Genomic DNA, 21,087 nt, shown 5'->3' with positions numbered 1-21,087 from the left:
ATCAATAATTCAGTCTACTGTGTCTAACAACTTAACTAAGACTAATTATTCATTGCTATACCTTTTTTTTAATCTTCGCTGCTTGCTGATAGTTCTGGTTTAACTTTTGGATTTGGATCATAAAATTGAAGCTGTTTATTTTTAGACAGGTACATCTCTTCTGATTTTTCAACAATAACAACCGTTTCACTCTGTTTGGCAGTTTTGTTCAGCGAAATTTCTGGTATTGAGTCATTGGTCGTGACAGTTGTGTCATTGCTGTGCTTAACATCAATTTTTTTTATATTTTAGTAAAAAAATCTTGATCTTTTTTTTTATGCTTCTTTCCTTTCTTTCTTTTTTTTTTTCCGTTTTTCATGTCCAGATTTGCGTGTTTTTCCTGGTATCCATCAGACATGACTCCAAAAGTTCAAACTGTTTGTAATTACTAAATAAAAATTATTAATTGTCGACATTAAAAAATTATAAAGCATTTGTATTTTTACTAGACGAAATATTGGAACACCGGAAAATAAATATTTATGAAATCATGTTACAAAAAGTGAATTGAGTTTAAAAATATCAAATTGTGGGTGCGTTTATAAGTTATGGTTCAAAACAATATCGTAAAAAAATGATGTGAACATGTTTAAAATTTATATTTATTATTGCTGAATTTAATCGATTTGAAGCCTACATATGCAAATGAGCAAAACTGCCTGGGCCTACGACGACTTTAAAACGTTCCTGCCAACGCCTCGTAAGCCGGGTTCAGGCCAAAAACCAAAATTATGACTGCTAGGAAAATCAATAGTCTGAAAGATTTCTTGAACAACCGGTCTAAAAATTGAAACATGAAAAATTGCAAAAAAAATTTAAAAAATATTAAAAAGTACATTAGTAATATGTAAAAATTTATTAAAACAATAAAAAAGAGCTTTTTTTTCCAATAATTGCGACAAAAACCAAAATTATGTAATTAAAAATAATTAAATAAATATCATTAATCAAACAAGTTTTTTTAATACTTTTTTATCTCATTATATCATTGTTCTTGTCAATCTTATTTAGAATATCTTTTTTACACGCCATGAGCATAAATGCTTTCAAATGTTGTTGACTTAAACAATATGTCCATTTAAAAAAATTTTAACTTTGAAAAAGATCTTTTATCGTTGATGATAAAGTTATAACAAATTTGCTTTTTAAAAACCGTGTTGTGCTTTAAAAAGATCCGACACGCACAGAACTAAATAAGCACACACAAGATGATTATTCGTAACACTATTATTTTTTCAAAGTTGTTGTTGGTTAGTCTGCTATGCAAACAAAAAAGATTTATGTAAGTACGTGGCTTACACTATATTATTTAAACGTTTATAACAGGGGTCAGCAACCTTGCGTTTGATGCGGCTTTTAAGCTCCATGCACAAATATTTATATTTTATTGAAATAAAGATTTGGTAGATGATTTGAAAAAAGATTTAAAATGAAGGTGTTAAAAATTCTATTTTTAAAGAGCTACCAACATCTTTATTTCAATATTTTTTTATTAATATTTGTTCCAGATTGGTCCCGTACGAACCAGCCCATTCAAATACTAAACATTATTAAAAATTAATCTGTATAAATCATGGAACATTCTGTAAAATGTATTTCTTGAAAAAAGTTTTACTAAACACTAAAACTATTCCACAAGAAAAACTTATTGGTTGCTTTTGTTATGGATTGCTGCTCAAAAAAAACGTAGAAAAGTTAAAAAAGCTATCGATTCAATATTATTAAAGACAAAGCTACAGAACAAATTCAAAATGAAGTATATATTAGCAAAGCTTCAAAACTTATGATTTTCAAAATCATTTGTAAAATGCTTCAATAATTGAGAACAAAGAGTAAAATGTTATTGACATTAATTCTGATGTTGAGTTTTTATTGACATCAGACAAAGAATGTGACACTAAAAATGATTTTGACATGTCTAAAAGTTTTTTTAGTGAAGTCAGTACTAGTGAGTTTAACATCAAGACCAGTTTACATAATTGGTGCTCTACTTATAACATTTCTCATTTATTCATCAGGTCTATTGCAAATTCTAAGATGCGCTGGTTTGCAATTGCCAAAAGATCCAAAATCACTACTTCACACTGCGAATTCTATTCAACTGCATCCAATTTCAGGAGGAGACTATTATCATTGTGGTATTGAAAATGTCATAACAATATTGTTGCAACACCATGATTTTTTGAATATTGATGATACAATTTTAATAAACATTAACATTGATGGCCTTCCACTTTTTGGGAGCTCAGAGGAGCAATTTAGGCCCATTTTAGAAAATATTTTGCAGCTCCCTCAAAATGCAATATTTGTTATAGGCCTGTAATTTGGATCATCAAAGCTATCATCAGTTAGGGGTCATCCATAAATGATGTCAGTGTTTTTTCTCAATTTTTTGACTCCCCCTCCCCCCTTTGTCAATCTCTGTCAATTGTTGGCCGACCCCCCGTTATATATGATGTCAGTTTTTGCGTACTCCCCCCCCTAAAAAACAATGAAAATGCTTAAAAACGTGGTGCCATTTGTCGCTCAGCTCTGTTGAATGCACTGCGGCCTGGAGCGTTCGTCATGATGAAAAGAGCGTCAAGGTTATTCTTCAAGAAATGGTGAATCCCGATTTCAATTACTTTCTGGTATCTGGGATTTTCTTCGGGTCCTCCATCGACGCTAAACACAATGATAGGCTTAACTATATTAGTTTGAGAATCTCTGGTAATAGAGTCGAATTCTTTGATATCCAAGAGCCGCTGAAAGTCTAATCCATAAGCGAAGGCGGTCGAGGATGCGTGTTTTCCTGATCGAACAGCAATGTAGGTTGGTCCAGAATTAGTAACAGCATCTGTTTTTCCGAGACCGTCTTTTTTGATCGTAATTCTAGCGTATACAGATGGTATAAGCTTGTGTTTAGCAGCCACGACCCAGTCGTGGTCCGGGAGAGTTACCCGGTACTCCAAATGCATTAACAACGGCGCCCGTTTTTTGGCTGCTGTGATTCCAATTGGCACTCTAGCATTGTTGTCTTGGTTAATGAAACACACTTCATCTGGCCCTAAAATAGAACAAACTTCTTCCACATATTTTATAGGTGAACTGCAAAAGAGTCCGTCAACATGTTTTAAATGAGATTCATTCTGAGGACTGATCAATCTAACAGGGACTGTTTTGACGTGCCATTTACCTTCTAATGTTCCGTAACTTCTCGAAAGTAGACGAGTTTAGAGGGCGCTCTTGCTGATTGCAAATCCAATTTTGTTCATCTCGGATGTCAATTCGTCGAGAGTTTTAATGCTCTAAATGATAAAGAAATATATTTGGATATAATTAACTTTTTTACAGAAAACGGGAATAATTTCGTAAATTATATTCAAATCAAATTTTGAAATTAGTTGTTAACATTTCAAGGATATTCACAATATTGCAAGTACTAATTAAGAGTAAAATTCTAACAAATACGATATTAACAAACATAGCTAAGCTATCATTACCCGAAGAACCTCTGACCGACGTGTTTCATCAGCGGATGAACCATGGAGAGCAATATCCATAATCGCCTTCAAAAGAAGAGGTTTATCTGACGGTCGACCAGGTTTCTTTCTGATTTTTAGTTTTTCTTTGACTTCTGGATGCTCCAAGCAGATTTCCTCCATTCTAGCTTTTTCAGTTCTCTAGTTTTCTTCTGTTGAGCTTGATCATACTTTTTTTTGGCCAGTTCTTTACATAGGTGAGCAAGTTTTTTCTTTTTCTTTTTCAAATCACCCTCTTCAACAGTAATATTAATAAATGAAAGCAAGTGTAAATTAAATTATTATAAAAAAATAATGATTAAGCTATGATAAATTAAATAAAAAGACAAAAAAATGTGAAAACACTCAATTAATAACAACAATAAATATCATTAGCAACAACAGCACAAATAATAACAAACTTTACGTAAACAAAAAGGCAAGCGCAAAAGCAACAAAACGAAAACGAAATTACATAACGAAAAGGTGTATAATGCAGTTAATAAACTTGCATCAACTACTCCAGGTGGCAATTGCTTTGAAATATTGGGAAATCCATCAGTGGTCTTAAATATTCTTCTTAATAAAGATAATGAAGCAATTGTTGTACATGACACTTTTAAAGATTTAGAATCATTTTTTGAACACCCTTTAAAATCTGCTCAGTTAGAAATATATCTTGCATAAAGTTTGACAGGAAATCTTAAAAATATTAGTATTTTACAGCTTGGTAGGAAACTTGTTATAATGCCTCTGAACAGGGATTTTGTTTTAATTCCACCTCACCAATAAATATTTGTTGTTTGTAACTATTAAAACTGGTTTCATTACAGATTATTTTATGGGTACCCCAACACCTCTGACGTGGTGTTGGGGTACCCGTAAGTCATGTATATTTGTGTTATGTTTATATAAATATATATATATATATATATATATATATATATATATATATATATATATATATATATATATATATATATATATATATATATATATATATATATACATTATGCAGTAGTGGTGTAGTGGTAGAGCGCTCGCTTTATATGCGAGAGGTTCCAAGTTCGATCCCCACCACATCCCTGGTTGTACCGCGCTCAACTTGTTTCTCCACGCAGCAGCCTTGTTTGTCAAGGCTCGTGTTTCAGAGTTATAGAGTTGAGAGAGGGTTATAACAATTAAGTAGCCTCCTCGTCTGTAGTGGCTTTCTCAGCTTTGGGGCGGTGAATTAATAAAAATATGCATATATAAATATATATATTTTATGTATATATATTTATACCTTATTATGTTGTATAAAAGTAAAAAGTTAAATGCAAGACCAGAGTAAAAATAAAATAACAATCTTTTTTCTTTCTTTAAATTAAAAGATTACAGGCCCTATCCAAACCAATAGGCGTTAGGATCCCAACCTAAGGGGAAATTTTCTAATCCTAACCTAACCCTGCCCTAACCCAAGTCCTTCGATGAGTTATCAACTCTCTTGTTCTCCTTAAATCAGTTGATGTGTGTACTATTCCTTTGTATGTTCTTGCTAAATCAGTTGACCTATGTACACTCCGCTTATCCTGCTAATCCTATATAAATAAATCGATAAAACAAAAATAAATAATAAAACAAACAAAAATAAATAATAAACACAGAATAAAACATTTTTAAAAAAAACATTCTGAATTAAATTTTTTTTGATTTTATGTAATTGCATTTTGTTTTAATTTCAAAGTTTTGCATGGTTTATCATTTAATAATATTTAAACTATATAAGTAACATTAGGATCAAAAAGTTGAGTATTGTAAAAAGGTTTGATCCTTTTCTATTATATATGTTTGAGTTCAAAGACATAATAAGACTTTTTTTTACAGCTCTGTCATTAAAAGGGGAAAAAAATCCACATCCATTAAAATATCTTATTTTATGTAGATGGTTTATCTACTACAATATTACCTTTAGCTCCACCTTAAGTAGTGCATATTGCATCAATGATGAACATAAATCCGAAACAATTACGAGTTTCTAACATTTCATATTCCCCAGATAGTGAGTTTAATAAAATGTTTAATTAATTCATTGTTTATATATATATATATATATATATATATATATATATATTTATATATATATATATATATATATATATATATATATATATATATATATATATATATATATATATGTATATATTGTTATCATTTTATTTTTGTTTGTAGTTTTTCTCTTCAAATACTGCCCACTCCATTGCTTCAAAAAGCAAGCAGTAATAATTGTATATTTAGCTCCTCTCCACTTCCTGAAAAGCCATCACAGCTGAAAGGTCTTCCTTTTTTTAATAACGAAATGTAATGTCGAAACGTAATAACGAAATGTAATAACGAAATGACGAAATGCAATAACGAAATGTAATGTAATAATCTTGTAAATGAAATTTTATTTTATTTAGCTAATAAATATTTAAATATATATTTAATGTGAGTATACATTTGTTTTATTGTTGTTTTAATAAAACCTTCTAATATCTTTCTATTTTTTTATTTGCAGAACAATTATTATTTAGTGTACCTTTATCTAATGACTGCAATATAGATATGTACATTGGTATGCTCGCAATCTTGTTGAGACTGGTGATGAAAAAACTAATGTCAAATGAATTAGCCCGTGGTTGTAACCTTTAAGGTCGTAATGGCAAGAAGGGTCTTAAAGGATCCTTATTATTTCTTACTCTTAATAGTAAGTTTATTTTTTAGTTTATGTACTTATTTAAAGTACTCAACTATAGTTATTTCTGCACTATATCTATTTTAAATATGCAATATATATACATGGTCAAAAATATTAAGAAGTACTATTAAACCTACTTTGTAAAAAATAAAAATAAAAAGTCTTTTTAAAAAAATCTGGGGAGGCCATAGCCCTTTTCCTTTCTCCCTGTTGCCGTGACCCATGGTTTACAATAAAGTTGCAATAAAGTGAGAGACGTTGAAAACGGTTTATCCAATAGGCTTACAGGCTCACGTGACCGAAATGAAAACCGAGCCAAACGTTCCAAAGCCTCAAAAAACAAATGGTTTCATCGAGAAGTATCTCCTGACAAAATAAATATAGAATTATATGATGAACAATATGAAATATATAATATATACAGTGTATTATTATTTTATTTTTGTCACAAACATGCTGAACATATTTTATATAAAATGGCAACGAATTAATTTGTTGCAACAAGTATCTAATTATGTATGTCAATTGCATATATAATGAAAATTTGAATTGTACGATGTGCTATTCGATAAATTTTCCCATTGGCAATGTGGCTAAATACATATAGCCTAGTTAGTTATAAATGTATAAAAAATTAAAGACTATAGGTGAAAAACTTTCGCCTTAATTACTTATTATATTTATCCCGTAAAATTACCAAATATTTTTATTTGGTATATAATTTTTTTTGTTGATTATACAGATGATAAGATGTTTCTCTTTAATTTTACAATCTAGCCCATACAGGCTCCACGTGGGGCCCGTGGACAACTATTAGATGGGTCCTTATGTGGAAAACCCATATGGGACCCATAAAATACCCCATGTGGGGCCCAGATGAACATGTTCGCTGGGAGCTTGCAAGATAATTGAATGTTGACGTAATTTTTCAGGGGGTTCTCTGGAAGTTTGACAAAGTTGTTGACAAGGGGGAGTGGGAGGTAAAAATTGCCAGACTATTGTTGATGTAATTAATGGACAGCCCCTAAACAAGTTTAATATGTTGCAGACCGCAAAAATTGTATGTTTGCAATCAGTGGCGGCGTTAGGGTAGGGCTTGGTTGGGCGATGGCCCAGGGCGCCGAATATAAAGGGGCGAAACTAATTGGTTATTTTACCCTTTGTCTTATTTTTGAATGGGGTTAAATTGAGCTAGGGGCGCCGTAGAAGTCTCGCCCAGGGCGCTGGTAGTGCTAAAACCGGCACTGTTTGCAATCTCGAGTTCAAAAATATGATCGCTTGGGTACAGTAAGTTTAGTAGCATAACAAAAAGTTTTTTGTTTATATAATTTTTAAATTTCAATTTAGTGTGTGCTGTGATGGCCGAGTGGTTAAGGCGTTTGACTAGAAATCAAATGGGATCTTCCCGCGTAGGTTCAAATCCTACTCACAGCGTAGCTTTTGATAACTTGCTCTAATTTTACATTACTTTAATTTTACCAAAACAATTCAGTTTAGTAATAGTAATATATTTAAATAAGTCCTCGTAGATAAAATGACAAATAATTAAAAAACAAACAAACAAAACCAACAAATTATACAAAAATTTATGGTTTGTGAAATATAAATTTTAAGTAAAAAAAAAGCAATTGTTAATCATAGCAAGTATGTTGATATCAAAATTGGGAAAAAGGGGAAAAAGATTGCTTTCATTTAATTAAAGTTTACATACAAATACATGACAAATAGTATCTAAAAAGCCAATATTTGTAGCTGCTAAAGCACGAATTAATTAGTAAACGTGCAGCTCATCTTCAGTAAAAGATGTACTGTTCGCAGCTGGAGAAAAAAATACTTGTCAATCCTATTCTTAAATGCGTTAATTGACGGAACCTTTTTGCATGCTGACGGCAAGTTATTCCAATCATTGACAATACGATTTGTAAAAAAATTGTGACGAGCATTATTATATGTGAATTCACGCATTAGGACGGTGGAAGATGATCTGCGAATTGGTGGATTATGCCAATTGATACTCTCAAAACCGTTTTCTAGCTTAAACAAAGATTAAGCCACGTCTCCTGCGAGTTTCCAAAGTAATAAAATTGAGCCGACGACACATTTCAGCGTAAGGTAATCCTATTAACTTTAATTTTACCATAACCATGACATTGGTTTCAAAGTAGAGGGGCACAGTCATTCGCATCGATCAAAAAAAAAAAAAGGTCTTTCACACAAAAAGTATTGTCGGCTCTGACTTGTATTGTATCATAGTTTAATTATATCATTTACATGTAATAAACAGGGCCGACGACACGGGTTTCGAAGTGAGGGGGGGGAGCACAATTGTCATTTCTTAAAATAATCTTCTATATCTAGAATTTTCATAAAAAAGAAAAAGGTCCTTTAGAAAAAATGTTGGAGGGGACGCAATTTTTTTCTAAAGGACCTTTTTGTGCCCCTTCATGTCCCCAGTCCCCCCCTCCTCCCGTGTCGTCGGCCCTTATAAAATCTCTTACCACTTATGTATGGCAACAATATATTCAAAAGTAAACATTTCATACAAAACTGCTTAACAGTTAGACTCTAACTGTTAGAGTTTCAGGTTCGTTTGTTTTATTTTTCAAGTCAATCGCGCATAACATTATAAAATTGCAACAGTATAGCTTTTACTGCTTCTATTCTACTTCGTGTCTCTGAAAGAGGTTTTAGTGTTATTTTCAATTTAGTTTTGATAAGTTCCCAGCGTTTTGTTATAACTTTTTTTATTGCAAAAAGTTGCAAAGTATTTATGATGCATGACTATTTACATACATTTAGCATGAGATTTACATAATTAAATGTTTGGAGGATATTGGAGGATAGTTTATCTGATACCTAATAGCAAAGGTTAGTAGCAAAAAAAATATCGAAAACTGTCTGTTTTCGATGCATAAAAACTAATGATTACACTAACGTTAATTTGTTTTTAAAAGTCTGAGCGAAAAAAACATTGTTAATTAAAATAATATATTTTAAAATGAAAGTCAATAAAGTTAATTTAAAACAATAGTAGCGTAAGAAAGTTGATAAACAAAAAATGCAAAACAGCGTTTCGGAACACAAGTCAAATTAACGTGTAAACAACCGCATAAAATAACGCTTAAATTAATATTAATGTTATTTTAACTAGATATTTCCTCTAATCAACATATCTTCACCATTATGACAAATTTTCACCGCGCAATGCCGACATTGATTTTTAGGTATTTTGGCACACTCTGTCCCACTGTGCGTAGCGGCAATAAATCAAACAAAATGTTTCTCTGTCGCTCCAATTGAGAAATTGCAAAATTATAAAATTATTGACATTTGTTCAACATGGCTTGAATCTCTATGGCGATCGAGTAAAAAAGTAAAGTATTTTACCTGTTTAACTCTCTGTATAACTTCATCAATAACTGTTTTAGAAATCAATATAACTAATTTTAAAATCATTTTGAATTCATGGGTAAGATAATTTTGAGCAATTTGCTTTTCATTAATTTGCTGCAAATGTTCTTTTAGCATCAGATCATATTTGGATAACAACTTAAATAAGTCTATATAATTATCACTACTTCTGCTATTGTTCAGGTTAAGTGATTCGCGAAGACCTCTAAATTCCAGATTGTGTGAGGCTAAAAAGTTTATTAAACTTATCAATCTTTCCAACAAATTATACAAATATTTTTGAGGTTTTACAATCAATCTCTCGTTTTCATCATTTATTGTTTTTCCGTGTTTTATTCTTTTATAAAATTCCGTCCATGCACTCCATGTGTCCTTGATTTTTTTCATGTCTATAGACATGAAAAAAATCAAGGACACATGGAATTTTATAATAGAATATATGCAATATCCGATTCAGATTTTTCCAGACACAACATCTTTCTTTTATTATCTGAATCTGTGTATGTGAAAGCGTCTACAAGGAAAGCAATAAACTTTTTCTTTGGTCAAGGAGTAAACTAACCATCAACGGTGTTGAGCTTCGCCATTAATCAGTTTTTGCGTAAAATTAAATTTAGAAAAATATCTATTATTTGCATCTTTGGGTAACTTTCATCAGATTTCTCTAGAATTTAATGAGGACTGTTTTGAATTAAGTCATGACGCTGAGAGTCTGTTATTAGAAATGTCCATTTTCCCCCATCTAAGTTTATAAATGAACTGCTTAAATGAATTGCTTGCTCTTGATTTACTGACTCGAAAATCTTATCACTTTCCAAACTTTACAAATCTTTATTGCAGTCAAACTCTTGGGTCACAGCTGATACATTTGACTGTGAAGCTGGTTCTGTTTCAAAAACCAAAGAAACTTGGCTAAGAGATTTATCAGAGGACTCTGGAGCAGTAACGGTTGAAAGGGGTTTTTTAAGAAATTTCAGCATACTGGAACTCTTAGCCTGGTTTGATTTCTCTGTGTTTTTTTTCGATGCACCAGGTTCTCATGTTCTTTTATATCACTGTCTCTCGTTGGTTTTCCAGACATTTTGGACTTATGTTTGGACTTATGGAAAAAATATTGAGATACTTGCATGAATTTTAATTTTTAATTTTTAATTATTTTATTATGGTAGTAACTTTAGATAAAGATAGTCATAAAAGAAGCAAAAAGTTTTGTATAATTAATTAAATAATGAGTTAAACTTTATTTATAACAGTTTGTAATATTCACTTTTTTAGGCATTTTTATTTTTATAACAGATTGTAGTTATACGCAATAACTGCTTTAAATGCTTAAATATTTGCAATATATTTAATATTTAAATTACAACTTAAAAAACCTAACTTAATAAAAAAAATTAAATTCGAATTCGTTTATAATTCTAAGATTTTATAACTGTTTTACTGATAATTTGACGCGTGTTACATGTTTTAACCGAATAAAAATAGAATAAAATGAGTCAATCAAATTTTTTATTGATCGAAACCATTTAGAATCGAATATTAATATTCCTTGTTTTGATAGAATCATTTTCAGTACAATTTATTAGAGTCGATATTTTTAAATTAAATAATTAAAACTTGTTTCAGTCGAATAATATAAAACCTCCGTCTAGAACCGAATCTTCTAGAATCAATTTTGTTAATTAAATGAAAAAATTATCCATAAAAAGATTAATCTATAATGCTCTATATTATATTACTAAAGTTTTTTTATCAATTATGCGCAGTTTTTTGACAATTCGGTTCAGAACATTTTAACAAATTTGGTTTTAGCATTGGACGCAGCCCCGTTTTTACCAATATCCAGCCTTTGCAGCCGCTGCGGGGCCAGGGCGTTTTTTTTTAAATTAGTTAAAAAACAACTTTTTTTCAATGATTTGAAACTAAAAAAAAGTTACAGTTATCTCTTTAATTCAATTTTTAAACCTTGAACCTATTTTAAAAAAAACAAGTAATTTGCTTGTATACTGGTTGGAGAATGAAAATTTGTCTGCTCCATTATTTACACCAGGCAAAACTTTTGCAATAAGCATGTAATTTTTGTTACATCGCGTCAAAAAATGTTTGCGTAAAATGTTTCTATCAGCATTAAAATAAAATTTAAATTTATTATTAAATAAATAAATATTAAATAAATGTTTCTATCAGCATTGAAATAAAATTTAAATTTATTATTAAATAAATAAATATTAAATAAATGTTTCTATCAGCATTAAAATAAATATAATCTTTTCTTAATAATTCTTTTTTTTTAAAGAAAAGTGATTCAAATAATTATTTAATCAAATAAGTGAAAATATTAGTGAAAAATCATTCGAACTTTCAGAATACAAAAAATAAGTCATCAAGCAGTGGCAAAAGAGAGAAAAATTTTTTTTTAAATTTTCTTTCTTTTACCACTTTCGCCAAAAGGAGGGAGGGGGGGGGGCAGAGGGAAGGGAAGAAAGAAAGGCAAATTTAAAACGAATCGCAAACCTATGTGTTGTCGCGTCCTTGCCGCAGTTGATTACATTTTTAGCATAAAAACAAGCTGATGCATTAACACACGAGGCGGTGGATTTTTGCACATGTAGCAGCAATCTTCTGGATTCGTTGATTTGTAATGAAGATCTTAATAAAGAGAAAGCTAACTCGGACTCCATTAGTGTGCGCAGTTAAAAATTAGTTCAGAACGTTGAAGTATTTTTAACCAACTCTGTCGACTGGATAGGTCAAAGTAATGGTCTGATTGAGTTCATTACAACAAACCAGCAAAATAGAAACGTCAACGTCGCTGACAATGCTGGAACTTTTTAACGCGCCTCAAAAGAGTTTTTTTTTTGAAAACTAGTAAATGGAGAAAAAGAAAGAACGCAATTGGCTGGTATATTCTGCTAAGAGTGGTAGTGTTTATTGCAAACCTTGTTTCTTATTCGGGAAAACGAGGAGTTTTTTAGCGAGCTAAGATGGATTTTGCAACTGGAAAGTTGCTCACAAGACAATCAGTGAGCATGAGCAATCTATTGAACATAATAATTCAATCTCTTTCATTTTAAATTGAAGTGAATGCAGTTTCAGGATTGATTGTGATTTTGTTAAACAGTTTCAGAGTGAAAAGGAATATCGGAGAAGTGTGTTGCGTTGGGTCGTGTCTGTCACCAAATTTCTTTCGTTCAGGCTAAGTTTATTAAGGATATTTATTTTCCGAACGAATATCTCCATAGTTGGAGAGGCCACAACCGGTACTTTGCTGAGGGGCTAGGATGACCTAAAGACGGGCCGGATTGGACGCCATTAAAAAAACAAATTTGATACTAAAATTCGACCCTAAAAGTATTCGATGCTAAATTAATCGGCTATGATAATTAATTAATGAGTGACGTTAGAAAGAGTGACGTAAAGGGAACAAAATAAGGCGATAGTCGAGACGATACGGAATGGTTAGGCTCCAGAGCCGGAAAACAATAATAAACAGTATTTTAAAATGCTTTTATATTATTAGAAGCAGTTAGAATACAATTAATACTTAAAAAATTATATTTTTTTAAAGTCGAAGTAATATAATTCAATGATAAAACTGGAAAATAAACATATTTTTGCCCAGCAAAGTAAAATAAGAAATGTAAAAACATCATCAGTTATAATAAATATATAACATGTAAACTTTCAACAAACTTTTGGGAGGTCCCCTTAAGTACGAGTAAATATTTCTGTTAAAAAAAATGCAAATCTGCATCATAACGCAGATTTGCATTTTTTTTACGTAAAACTTTTGCTTTTTATTTATTTCTATTCCATACTCAGAGTTAACAAGTCCAAAAATAGAAAGGCCAAGGCCACATTTTCCAAGGCCAAAGATTGGGGACAAGTCCAAAAGTTTCAAGGTCAAGCCCAAGGGCAAGAGTTTTAATGCTAAGGCCTACGCAAACATTTTCATGGTTAAAGACTTAAATTTTGGCCGTACATTAATCCAGTGGGCACGGGACTTAAAAAAAAACGTATTTTGAACATTCAAAAGACGTCAAAAACAATCAAAATACGTTCAATAAACGTTTAAAACGTTCAAAATACGTTTAAAAGACATCTTTTTTACGTCCACTGCCCACTGGAAAGCCAAATCATCAAAAGAACTGCAGGTAGTAAGTACTGTGACAATAAAACCACATGTTGTGAAATTATACCAAGGTTATGTGCAGAATTCGACAAAGTCAGTAAGAAAATTTATTTGGAGATATACGAAAGCTAAAAACAAATATACATAAAAAAAAAAAATTTAAATTTCTAATTTTTAATTTTATTTTTGCGCTTAATGATAACAATTAAAATTAACATCTTTTGATTAAAAATATGTCGATATTTATTGTTAGTATTAACTACAAGTCAAAAGCATTAACTATCACTATATAGCTTATAAGTCCTTGTAACATTTAAGAAACATCAAAGTTTCAAGCAACGAATAAGACATGGGGTAAAGTTGCTAATATTGTGCCGATGCCTATATTGCACTTTTAACATAACTCGTCATTTTTACAACCCACCAAAAATTTTTTAATTTATATTTTATCTTTGCTGAATGAAATTAAGAAGTCAGCTATTTTTTTTGTCATCCGACTGCATTAAGGCCAGAGTAAGCTCTTGTTCGTTTGTTATTGGAGATTTCTTATTTTTGGGATTTATGGCTAAGCGCATTTCGCTAAAGAAAGTAGAAAATATGATTTGTTCAGTATATTTATGTTAAAGCATAATTTATCTAAATTCGAAATAACTACCTAGAATTGAAAATACCTTATTATTAGTAGTCAAATTTTTTAATTAACCGAATGTTAGATTAGTTGCGTAAATAGTACCTCAAGGCAGATCCTAAACTGTACCGACGCTACCATTTTTACCACTAAAAACGCGTGTAAAGTTTAACAAATTCCCTTGGAAAAAAAAAATTTGAAATGTCAAAACAGAGACATGGATCGTGGAGAAAAGAGGATATGGAAAAAGCTATATTTGCTTATCGTAATAGCGATATCGGATGAAATGCCGTTTGTTTAAAATACGGAATTCCTAAACCAACCTTTAAAAGGCATGTGGAACATAATATGCAAATGACTCAAGCATTTTGGTAGGCGTAGTAATTTACCTCCTGAAATTAAGAAAGAGTTAGTTGAACGTGTCTTGAAACTCGAATCGTGTATGTTTGGAATTAATACTAAAGACCTAAGACGATTGGCATTTGAAATTGCTGAGAAGAATAAAATACCTCATCAGTTCAACAAAGATTTGGGAATGGCTGGAAAGAAATGGTTTTATCAATTCATGAAACGACACCACTGACTCAGTTTGAGGTTATCTGAACCAACATCTATAGCAAAAGCTGCCAGTTTCTGTAGAGAAAAGGTTGAACTATTTTTCAATAAACTTACAGAACTTGTTGATAATTACAAATTACTGTTGACTTGATCTACAACGTAGATGAAACTGGAATAAGTACAGTTCAGAAACCAATTAAAGTTTTAGCTCTGAAAGGGAAACATCAGATAGGAGGTATAATATGTAGTGATAGAGGATGGAGCACCACCATTGACAATTTTTGGATGTTCTGATAGTGGTTGGATAACCACAGATTTGTTTTTTGTGGATTAGGCATTTTATAAGTTATCTTTGTCTTAAACTTTTAACAGAACATCCAGAACAAAAGAAAGTACATTTTATCCTTAATGGTCATTCAACACATACAAAAAGTCTAGAAGCATTTGTTTTAGAGAGTTGAGTTTCAAAAGTTTCCAAATAGTAAGTAGTTATTTTCTAGCTTTATATACAAATTGTTTTCATTAAAATTATCCAGTTGTTGTTGGTTATTCAAATTTAACAATTTTTACCTTTTTTTTATGTTAACATTTTTTTAATTTTGAGATTCCAATTAAAGAAATAACCATACTTCCATTACGAACTTCAACACTTAAATAAAAAAAGAAAAACTCCAGTACTACTCTTGTATTGACAAGTAGTCCTTATAAACATGCACTCTCTAGCTCAGTTTTACCAATATCAACTAAAAAGATAGAACAGGGCAGGAATGGTGTAGAAAAGTTCAAGCATGCAAATACATCTCTTCATAGTGTTACCTTTGTGAAGAAAATAAAGAAAAGAATATGATAAAATGTATTGCTTGTCAAGGCTGGTGACATGTTGACTGTGCAAGTGTTAATCAAAAACAGAAACAATATATCTGCAACTTTTGCCAAAAATAAAGTTTTTATTTTATTTTACATTATTTAGTATAATTATTTTTAAAACAGATATAGTATGTATTGTTTTACATTATTTAGTATAACTATCTTTAATATCTGCCTTCCTCCTCTATTCTAATCCTAGCTAGCCCATTGGTAAGCATACAATTTAAATAAAAATTGTACCATATTTGGTGATACCTGTTTTTGGCATTTTCCAGAAGAAAAAAAAATTCAAGTTGCATAGAGTTTATTAAATAAAAAACTTCATTTCATTAGATTATGGGCAGTTAGGTATTATGTTATATCAAAGTATTTTCAATTGCTGATTTTGCAAAAACCATTCGTTTTAATCAGTTTTTTTAATCAATTAAATCTAAAATCATAAAATATTTGCGAAGTTGTAAAGTATTTGAAATCAAAAAAGTGGTACAATGTTGAATTACAATGGTGCAATTAAGGACCTAGTTTCCTTAATTGTACACTAAGCGCTATTTTTTTAATTTGATTCTTTGGAACTTAACGCTTTTTAAATTATGAGTTTTTTAAACATCTTTACAACAAACAATCTCTAAATTATGAAATACAATTGAATGTCCACATTTCAACTCAGTAGATAGCCTACATTTTTTAATTTGGTCTTCGGGGGTACAATATTAGCAACCTTACCCTATTAACACTATGAGACCACATTATCAATCCACTCTGATAAATAATTCGCTTGACAGGGGCTAACGTTGCAAGGACACAGGAATACTTGTCAAGAGTAGCCGTGTCGCAGTGGTTAAAATTCTGGCTCAGAACCCAAAGGTACGAGGTTCGACGCCAGTTCTAGCCCAACAAGCGACACTGGTACGGAAGGAGCGTAAACTTCTTGTTAAATGCTTTCCCGCGGTGCTTGCTCTATGATAAGACCGTAAGGACTTTTGAGAGCACCTAAAATAACTACAACATATCTCTATATATATATATATATATATATATATATATATATATATATATATATATATATATATATATATCTATATATATCTATATCTATCTATATCTATCTATCTATCTATCTATCTATCTATCTATCTATATATATATATATATATATATATATATATATATATATATATATATATATATATATATATATATATATATATATATATATATATATATATATATATATACACATATATATATATATGTATATATATATATATATATATATATATATATATATATATATATATATATATATATATATATATATATATATATATATATATATATATACACATATATATATATATGTATATATATATATATACATATATATATATATATATATATATATATATATATATATATATATATATATATATATATACATACATACATATATAGATTTCTAATTCTTGAATATTGCTTCCTTGGGTACAGTTTTTTTTTTAAGAAAACTCTTTTTGATTAAATTCTAGAGATTTATTCGTTCAAGATAGTTTGTGATAAGTAATCAGATAAGTTTTGCAAACTATTGAAAAAACTACGAAATAGTTATCACTGATAGCTATTTTGATAACTATGGTTTCTGGTGTTGTTCTTGATCGAATCTTTGATAGTTCAGTGACCAAACTTTCAAAAAAGGATAATTAAACTATTGCTTATTGGTTCAAAGTTGGATTTTATAAATAAAATTATTAAAAAAAACTCTATTAAAATAGGGAATTTAAGCAACTTTTATAGCGAATGTAAAAAAAAAAACTCTTTATAATTTTTTCTTTCTCACGTGAAAGGTTGCGTTAACAAATTTATAATAAAATTTATTAGAAATTAAATCGTAAATCCAAATTATTTGAACAAATCATAAATATAATTTGTTTCGGGTTTAATGCACACTTTGAAGCTTTAGCTTAAATGAAAATAGAATTTCTATTGAACGTTTATAAAACTTTTTTTTCTATAGAAAAAAAAGTTCTATAGGAATTTCTATAGAAACTAACAGTGATTTTATAGAAATTCTATAGAATTTCTATAGGCCATACGTTTTAAAAGTTTATAGACTTCTACAGAATTTTTTTCCTGGGATTATACCAAAAGAATTATACAAACCATTAATAATTATTCAATAAGTAGTAAATACTGTATATTAATATCAGATTGTAGGAGATCACAACCTTTTATTTGAAGAAGTAAGAGCAACCTAGTAATAGAAGAATATAAGAAGCTGCAAGAAATTTCTTTTCATAAATTGTATAAAAATTCTATTAATAGGTTGTAGAAAGCTGTTGTATAGTTTAACAAACGTTTTCTTACAGATGTACAATTCCTTCTAACAAATTGCTTCTATTTTGAAAAAAAAGAGCTCCCTCTAAAATCAAAGACCTTACTTTGGCCGATAAGATTTTGGCCAAAAAGATAAAAAAAAAAGCAAAATGGGTTTCCAACCATTATTAAACATTGAGCCAAAAATAGAATAATTATAAAGTTTTGACATAAAAAAAAATTGATATGCCACAAGATGGCTTGCTAAGTAAATATACCTCTTTTTTTTTTTTCAATTTTATTTAGGTGCCCCAAGAAGTCCTTACGGTCTTATCACTGAGCACCGCGGATGAGCATTTAATTTGAAGTTCACGCCTACTTCCTAACCGATGTCGCGAAACCTACTCAGAGGTGGGGTTGAACTGCGGGTCCTTTGCTTCTGAGGAAAGTGCGTTACCACTGCGCCACGGCTGCTCAATACCTGTCGATAATATAAAGAGTAATAACACGAGGTCAAAATGAAATAAAATTTCTATAATCTCTATAGTAAAGGTGTTGTAGCTGTTTCTATAGCTCACAAAGTATCAACGAATATGTAAAAAAAACTGTTGGTGGGTTTTATAACTTTGAATGAAACTTATAACACAATGTTTGTAGATGAAATTGCTGTAATATTTACTTTAATTGCTTTTTTCCAATTGCTTAACTTATATGTAATATTTGTATTACCTATAAAAGCTTGATTAACTTTCGAACCCTTTATACATAAATCTAATTTTAGGGTATTTTTTATACTTGATTGTTTTTACTTCGTTTTCTTAAGTTAAAATGATATGCTGTCTCTTCCCCCTTCAATAGTCCAAAGTTCAACGCCGGCTCTAGCCCATTATGCCTCAACACGCCTCCTTCCTTACCAATACGACATTGGTAAGGAAGGAGGCGTGAACTTCCCGGTTAAATGCTTTTTTACGGTGCTCTGTGATAAGACCGTAGGGATTTCTGGGAGCACCTTCATAACCACACAAAAAAAAAAAAATACACACACACTCAAAAAAATCAAGAGGTTTGAGATTCCAATTCCACCCTAAATAACTAAAAGTATGCATATATATATTTTTGTGTGAATTAATAATTATAGGGTTTTGTTTTTAACGTTTATTTTTTAAGTGTTGTTTTTACATAATTCAAATGATTACTACTATAAAAACAAAATTTAATAACATCGATTTAAAGTGCTAATTTGATCTTTTCAAAGCGCAGATGCTCTAAATAATTTATTGTCAACTTTGTACCAGGTCCTTCTTTCCTTTTTTTCTAGATGAGAAAATTTGAAACCAGCTGCTGTATTATGTAACTCTTCTAAAATTCCAAAATTAATAATAAAAATCCTGATATAACTTTTACTTTATATATTAAGGTTCTTAGCAATGCTTTCGTAAAAATAAAAAAGTGTTTTTTGACATCATTTATTTTAAAAAAGTTGCATAAAAGACAACAGTCTTTCATTCATCAACCAAATTCATCAACATTCATCACAACCAAAATCAACAACATTCATCAACCAAATAAACTTTTTTTTATTCAAATAATTGTTCTCTAAAAACTTGCATTTTACAAAAAAAAAAAAAATTTGAAGATTTACAAGTTTGGTGATCTAAAAATAGAGGAAGGTGTGTTTTTTTCCTCAAATTTGTAAATAGTTAACATTTTTATATCTTAAATTGATTATTATTTTATTTCTTGGTTTAATTAGATAAATATTGATTAGTCTTTTATAAACGTATTTTTGAAATAGTGTGCAAGTATACTGCTTGAATTTTAAAGTTATTCGAAGACAGAGTTGCCATGAAGTGCATAGTGAAGCAAAAGCTTTTATTATTATTATTATAAAGTATTAGATGTCGTAGTTTTACAATATATTCAATAAAAATAATAAAACTGCTTTCATTATAAACTTGTAATATTTTTTAATAGATATTTTCAATGAGTAAATGAAATTTACTAAATTTAACTTGTTTATGAGTAATCATAAACAAGTTAAATTTAGTATTATATATTGCTATTTGGTGTAATATACCAAAGATATATTATATCTTTTTTCTCTACATATTTTAACTCAAGATGAACATAATTTACCCGCAGAAATCTCCGGGATGTCCAACGTCTCGAACTCGACCCAGTATTTTCAAAAAATAAATTTTGCGATATGAATGAAAATGAATATCAAAACATTGATAATAAAAGATCACTCGTCTCTCGAATTGATCAGATCAATGACACATTCAAACGTAGTACGAATTTGGGATTTTATGAGAGATTATATCGTCTGTAAACGTTAATCCATTACTTTAAATATAAGGCGTTTCCTTAGATGAAGATGGTAGCTACCTATTCTTTATAAATGTTTTTTCTGATCCGATGTATATTTAATTAAATTAAAATAAACAGACTGCCTTTCTTAATGAGATATCACAAATTTTTGATTTAAAAAAGTATAATTTTTAACCGTTCTTTTAAAAAATACTTTGTGCTAAAAATTGCAAAGTAAAAAAAAAAAACAATTCATAACAAAACATAACTCATTGATAAACAAAGATATTATATCAGGTTTTATATCATATGTATTACATTTATTGTTGAGCGAATGAAATTTTTTTAATGCAGTTTATAGTTTTGTTTTGTATTAGCCATTATCAAGCATCTAAGTTTAAAATAATTTGATTAATGATTAGATGTTATTAGCATTTTTATATGCTTATGTGTATTCGAGTGTGGGTGAGTGTATGTAGTGTATGTCTTTCTCATTCTCAAAAAAATATATATACACATACACATCTCGATAATAATATATATATATATATATATATATATATATATATATATATATATATATTTATATATATATATATATATATATATATAT

At 29.6% G+C, this 21,087-nt stretch overlaps 1 non-coding gene across 1 annotated transcript; it reads left to right on the top strand.

The window, feature by feature from the left end:
• The first annotated feature begins 7,610 nt into the window (after nt 1-7,610).
• On the top strand, nt 7,611-7,692 carry trnas-aga (transfer RNA serine (anticodon AGA)). Its single transcript has one exon. It is a non-coding gene; the product is annotated as a tRNA-Ser (tRNA).
• The last annotated feature ends 13,395 nt before the right edge of the window (nt 7,693-21,087 follow it).

This window comes from Hydra vulgaris, chromosome 11 (genome assembly GCF_038396675.1).
Source record: "Hydra vulgaris chromosome 11, alternate assembly HydraT2T_AEP".
NCBI classification, from domain to species: domain Eukaryota; kingdom Metazoa; phylum Cnidaria; class Hydrozoa; order Anthoathecata; family Hydridae; genus Hydra; species Hydra vulgaris.
The sequence above is the reverse complement of the archived record's forward strand: the minus strand, read 5'-3'. Positions and strand labels throughout refer to the sequence as shown.